Raw genomic sequence first — 7,603 nt, forward strand, 5'->3', positions numbered from 1 at the left:
TATAATTTCCTCTCCCTTAACTATAGCAAACAACTTTTCAACCTCTGCAGACTTTTGTTTTCTATAATTAACACTTAACATAATAATCATGCTCCCACTAACATGATAATTATTAGCATAACACTTATGCTCCCACTAGCTTTGACATGTATCCAGAAATCAGCTGGATTCTACAAAATCAATACTTTATTGACTTTCTTACCAAAGTTTAGATTTCTGATACGAGATGCTTTGATAAAACTTTATCAAAATCATACACCTTTCTTTAGATAGCTCTCATGTGTGTCTAAACAATTATGAAGAGGGATGCCGTAATCATAATGTTTAGACCTTTTTGCCATTTCTCACAAGTCCATGTTAGTGTGCCGGTTAACCACACACGCTCCACTAACGACTTTGAGAATGCAAATATCACAATTGATATCTACTTAAAATCTACTTAGTGAAAGCGTTTCCTCACCATCATTTTTCATGAATTGGAGAGAAACCTTATGACACTTAGATTTTATGGTGTATGTGTTCCTATCCATGTGAATTTGTCAAAACCATAATCACAAGACAAGGTTAGTGACAAATCCAAACTCATATGGACCGAACTTGTGCAATCTTAACTTCTTGCCACTTGGCAGGACAAGGCCTACCATTGCTTCCAGGCTGTTATGCAAACGATTGAGAACTTTGTAGAATTCAGATGCATAGTCAACATTAACTGGAATGGGCACAGAAATAAGAATATGTCAACACGATAGGTTACAAACCTCAAGTCGTGAGCTAGAGATAAACTACAGGTTTTATTCTTGATCAGTTCTTGAAACTCTTTCAGGACCTTTTAGACTCCCACTTTCCTCTTGACATATAAGACTTTCTTGCCAAGAATTGACAAACAAATATTCAAGAGATAGTGCGGATTCTGATCAAGACAAACACTTCACACAATTGGCCTTAGTTGGTCTTTGTTTTTTCCAAAACATCACAACTTACCAATTTCAAATGTACAAGAGTAGAAAACATTTGCTCTTACATTTGACAAGTGTTATAAACCTTCTTTAAGATGTGTTACTCAAGTTACAATCTTGGAGCATGACTCTGAGAATTGTTTGGGAACGAAGTATGACTCATCTTCTTTATTTAATCACTTCAACAATTCATGACTCCTCTTCTTAGTCATAAGAATGCACTAAGATGTCCTTAGAGGATGAATTGTGATATGGTTTCATAATCATTAAGATGATCATAAAACATGATACTAAAGTACTCTCCCATCTTTTCAGATTCGAGTAACTTTTATCTTTCTGCCTAATTTGATTCTTCTCATCCGTCCTGCCATACACTGAAATTTTACCAATGTTTCAAAATTACACTTAAACTTGTAAGTGTAACCATATTTACTACCTTTTAGTAAATCATGACGAATAGCCTTATCCATCCTTGTAGTGGACCTGACCAGCGCACAACCAAGTGTACCCGATCCCTTTGTCCTTCACTTGACTCACATATACCTGTGAACAAGGAATTAGTCTTAATTTTCCAAATGTGAAAATTCTCATTCATCATACAATACAACTTGCATGATTCCAAGTTTCGGTTCCAACTGAAACTTGGGTGATGAGAATCTTTTCTTATTTGGTAAATTTAGACACTACCACAAATGAAAGAATCAAATTCATATTTCCATTATTACTAGAAGCATACAAACATCAATTTTCCATAAATGCCATTGCAAGGAGATAAAAAATAAAACAAAAACAAATTTTATTTATTTATAAAATGCGGAAACAACTTTTTCCTTACAATGCAACTTTAAATGAAAACTATGCTATTACATATTTCCTAGCAATCTATCATAACCCCTAAGTAGTAGCTCAAAAATCTGATCTTCGAACCATGCGAATGAAATCCATCTTCACGATCAGATTCAACATACTTTTCTTTTAAGTTTCCTTCCCTTTGCTTGATCCTGCAAAACATCAAAATGCAACCTAGTCACATCATGTATTAAGAATCAACAATTAGGAACTTAACAGAGTTAGATAGTGGACTTACCTGAAGCAGAGTCAAACTTTTTGATTCTTCCTTCTCTCAGATCTTTCAGGTAGTTAGGGCAGCTTCGCAACCAATGCCCCTTCTCTTGACAATAAAAACATATAGACTCTTTGGGAATGGTACACGGGACTATCACAGACTTATCCTTTCCCTTTACCTTTTGGTCAACCGAGTTGACCAAGGCCGATCCCTTTCCATTGGGAAGAGAAAGCCTTTCTGGACTTCCAATGTTACCATTGTCAATGTCCATGGAAGTTTGAGAAGTAGACCTTCCACCCAAATTTACTTTTCCAGTGCGCCAAAACATTTCTGATTCAGCAGCAACAAGCAAATAAGAAAGATCAGTAAGGGTCATGTCGTGATCTGTCACATAGTAGTCCTTAATGAACTCACTATATGACTCAGGAAGTGACTGAAGAACCCAGTCAATAGCCAACTTCCTTAGGATAACGACACCCAACATTCTCAACCTGTCAATGTGTGACTTCATCTCTAAGACATGAGTACACATAGGTCTTCCATCTTTATGTTTCATTGCGAGTAGGGCTTGAGTGATCTTGAACTTTTCAAGTATTCGAGCTTGTGGGTCAGGGAGAATAATTAGAGGAGGTGGAGGGAGAGAAGTATGATTTCCATGATCCAATCGTGGGACATCATCTTCATTAGGAAAGCTTGTTCCAAGAGATTTGGGAAGATCATAGTTGTCTGAACCAGACATCTACAATGGGAGAAATTCAAGTTAGTTGATTTAAGTCCTTAATAGAACACCCAATATGAAATATTAAGGCTAGGACCCAACACAATATTTTATAACTTGGAAGAGGGATGTCGTAATCCAAGCTACAAAATATTTGAAGGTAGGCGAATGACGGTTCACCGATTTCCACCATGAAAAACGAAATAAATTATTAGGTTTTAATTGGATTTGAAACTCCTAGATCTTTTGAGATTCATTGAACTTTTCAATGGCATGTTTAAATCTCAATTGTGCCCTCTCAAGTTTGTGATTGGGATGCCGAGGATCACAAACAAGGTGTGAATAACCATGCAAATTAACTTGGTACCCTTAATCTTTATCACCTAATCGATGTGTCGGTTATCCACACGTGCTCCACCGATCTATGATAAACATTAAGTCACCCTTTGCCAACCTTGTTAAATCCAAGTTAGTGTTCCGGTTAACCACACACGCTCCGCTAACGACTTAAGCAAGGTGCAAAGTGTAATTTCATGGGTTAGCACCAAATTCACATTTTCCTAAAGTAACTAAGATTGGGAATTTATAAAAGGTTTAGTTACTTTATATTTATCATTATACTTATAATGAGAATTATAGTCCTTGTCCTACCCGTTCGGCTAACGACCCTCCACCAGTCAAGGAAGCGGTGGGTGAGAGTGGACACCCATTAAGCTGCCATTTTATAGGCAACAACCTTATACCCCCCTTATAGACCGGCTTCGTGAATGAGGCCTACTAACGGTAAGAATGACTTGATCTTATACATATATATATTATTAACTTATAATACTATAAAGTATAAGGGTTGAATTTTAACTTTTAAAACTCTAGGGTTTGGAATTAAAGTGTTCAAAAGTGTAACTTTACAAATCCCAAAATTTGAGGGAAAGTTTTGAACAATTCAAAAAACTTTTGGATTTTCATAACTTATGAGTTTAATTAAGGTTTTAAAAACTTTAATGGAGAGACTCTTGAACATCCATAACTTGAGGACAAGTTATGGAGTCCATAAAACTATTTATGAGAAAGACTCTTCAATTATGTAACCTACGAGCTTTTAATGGATGTTTAAAAGAAATGACTTTTGGTAATCCATAACTTGAGAAGAAATTATGGACTCCATTAAAAAACATTTTAGATCAAGAATTAACTAACAAACAATTTGCAAATAATTCCTATGATCTACCAAAACTGATAAGTGTATGAACAATCATATCAACAATTTCAAGAATCATATAAACACATATAAAACTCAAAATTTTGATAATAACCTTGAAACTGGTTTACCATAATCATTACCACATCAAAAAATAGGTTTTATAAGTCCAAAACAGTTTAAGGTAATGATTCTAGACCAATTCCAACACCAAAACTCGAAAATCTGCACCCAGGCCTGCCAACTCGTCGAGTGCATGAACTGACTCGGCGAGTTGGTTGAATATATGCATGGACTCGTCGAGTTCCATGAGGGACTCGACGAGTCAACTGGGCAGAGTGCAGAAATTCAACATTTTTCAGCAATTTGCATCAAGTATAAAGAAAACAAGCCTAGGCTCTGATACCACTGATGGGTTTTGAGCATTCTAACACTCCTATGGTGTACATGCAACCCTAGAAACCTTGGATCTATGTTTTCTCTATTATACATGCAAATATGATTTTTCTAAGGTTCTCATCCTAACTAACATACAATGGAGCAACTATATTACAAAAGTCTAGTTAGATGACATACCTTTTGATGGAGCTTGAAGTCTTGAACCTTTAAGAGCTTAGTGCCCCAAGTGTTGCAGCTCAAATGGTTCACACAACACCAAAAACCCTTGGAATAACTTGAGAAAAAGAATACTTATGTTCACTCTTATGAAATCGGATTTGCCCTCTTGTGTACTATACACTAGTGCCAATTTCATGAACTAAAGACCTCTTTATATAGTGTGGAGGATTAGGGTTACATTCATATAAACCCTAATACCCATGACCTTTCATTTCCATAGGATCCATGGGTTAAAACTCCATGGACTATCCATGAAAGCTTAGCCCAACCTAAATGAACTTGGCCCATCCTATATATATAAGAGTCCATATTTAATTAGTTCCTTTTGATCACTAAATTAATTCTAAGTTAATTATTGATCAATACTAATTAAATAATATGATTCCATATTAATATATTAGAACTTATAATATATTAATATAAATCATAAGTATCCTTTTTCTCATTTTGTCTATCCAATTGTTCCGATGTCATGCAACCCAAATGGACCATGCTACTCTCGGGTCGAATACATACCAATAATAGTTATGGGCTTAGACATCTAATCCAACAGTATTTTATATAAATTACGTGCTATGTGTGCATATTGTCTGAATACTTGCTATCTATGCTGGATGAAAGATTTTATACATGTTTTAAATGATTTAAACTGTATATGTATTTTATTTCTACAAAATGTGTTGGGTAAAACATGGGTAGATATAATAGTTGGGTGTGATGAAATAAAATGATGAGAGGCCTCGATGTTGACGATGTTTCCAGTCATCTAGCGGAGTATAGATGATGACCATAGACTTTTCTAGACAGCCCAGTGGAATGCTAGCAGGCTCGAACCTGTAGGTGTTTGTGAACGATGTGTTCACCGTTGTACTCCATCCCCCTCATGGTTGCCCTAAGGACATTTATTTATGAGGAATCCCCTTAGCAGTAGTGTCCATCCCGATGATGATCCTTAGGCTAGGTCCCTTATGATAGGTGTTTTAGGGACACAAAGTGAGGATAACGGGAACGGGTAATCGGGTTATTGTTGGTTGATGAAATTAATAAACTTATTTATTATGGGTTGAAAACCCTATGTGCTCACCAGGATCCCAAGCCCGACCCACTCAGTTTCTTGTATTAGAGGTAGTGGCACACGAGCATAGATGAGATGTTTGGATGAGGGATTACGGATTATAGACATGTAGTTATGAATAAATGTTGTAAGGCTTATATTATACTGTTTATGCTTTTGATCTGTATCGAACATGACATCCCGTGGTTTTTTTCTTCGGAAATGCTTTGACAAATCTTTATCATATTTTATTTTGGGAACAAATTCCGCAACACTTCTATTTAAAATGTTACTCTGATTTTCAAACAAAGCATAAACAAAATCAGTCTTTTCTGGCCGTGAAAATGGGGATGTCACATTAGTGTATTCTAGTTTCACGATTCTTCAATTATAGAACAGTTTCAGTGATAAGGTTGTGCGTGTAAATGAATGCATACAACTAACATGAAGTAAAATAATAGCACACATTACAGATAACCACATCACGATAAAATATATATATCACTGCTTTCATTAGTAATAATCTTTTGGTACATGAAAATTTGCCTATATAAGGCATACAATACATGAAAAAAAATCCGACAGCATGACGACTCCATGAGTAGTGTAATCACTTAATCATGAAGTCGGTAATACATAGAGTAGTACAAAAAAATGTCCTAACAGTAGTGATGGTAAGTAAAACTGATCCAAGTAGCGGTGGGGAGGGTCTGGTGGTGAAATCACATGCCAAAATGTCGCGCCACGAGGTCAGCCATCTCGCTCATCTCCCTAGTGACCTTATCCCTCTCATGCTCTGCTTGCACGGCTCGGGCTTCTACGGCTAATAGTTGTTGCCGAAGGGTGGCAACCTCCTCCTCTAAGGAGCGAGTCCGATCGATGGGATCCCTCGGTGCTGTGGGTGGTCCTACATCACCTCTGAAGTGGGAGGCTCGTTGGGGGCTTCATTAATGTCCCCGACGTCCTCCATATCCTCATCAGGTTCCCCGAACTCATATTCGGTCTCCATATATTCCTCATGTAACGCCCGTAGATCCGGGCTAGTCAATTTAGAGATAATAGGGGTCGGAAATGACTTTTCTACAAAAGATTATTTAGAATATATAATCTTAACCAAGTTGTAGAATATGTCTCAAGGGTTCCGTACATATAAAGAACGCCGAAATCCGAGTTATAAAGAAGAAGTTATGGCTCGTCGAAGTTTTTCGGCAAAACCGGCACGACACCGGGAAACGTAAATAGTGAATTTACAATAGAGGACTTTTTAGCCTTAGTGATCTAAACAAAAGTTGTATTATATGTTAAACCGAGAACATCCATAAAAAGAACGCCTAAATCTGACTTCGTCTGAGGAAGTTATGAATTTTCTAAGATTTGGCATAGCAGTGCACGGCCCGAAACTCGAATTTTAGTTCGAGCGGTTTTTGGCTTACGCAACCTAAATGAGAGTTGAAGATCTCATTAATAGGAACTCAACGGTAAAAAGACAGACGAAAACGGAGTCTGTATGAAGGAGTTACGAATTCTTCGTGATCATTTAACAGTCTAATCTCATCCTACTGTTAAATTTAATATCGGTCGAGAATTAGCCGATGGAGTCTAAATGAAAGTTGTAGATCTTGTTTTTACCTACGCGTGGAAAAAAAGAACGTCGAAAACAGAGCTCGTATGCGAAAGTTACGGGGTTTAGAAGTCGACAGGGTGCTGCTGCAAAAGGGGTGACGTGGCTGATTATGGGCCAAGGCTTTCTTCCCAAGGCAAGCCACCAGAAGGTGACATGTGGCATGGACTCGACGAGTAGGAGGACCTACTCGACGAGTAGAGCTGTTTTCCAGCCTATAAATAGAGGTGTCGGGTTCCCTCATTCTTCACACCATTCCAACATCTTCTCTCTCTCTCTAGAACCTCTATCTAGCCCCTAAACCCCCCAAAAAGCCTAGGGAACCTCCCTAGCACCCGAAGGAAGCCCCGAGGCTCCCGGAGTCCCGAGAAA

Source organism: Lactuca virosa, chromosome 5 (assembly GCF_052849685.1).
Source record: "Lactuca virosa cultivar CGN04683 chromosome 5, Lactuca_virosa_CGN04683_v6, whole genome shotgun sequence".
Classification (NCBI taxonomy): domain Eukaryota; kingdom Viridiplantae; phylum Streptophyta; class Magnoliopsida; order Asterales; family Asteraceae; genus Lactuca; species Lactuca virosa.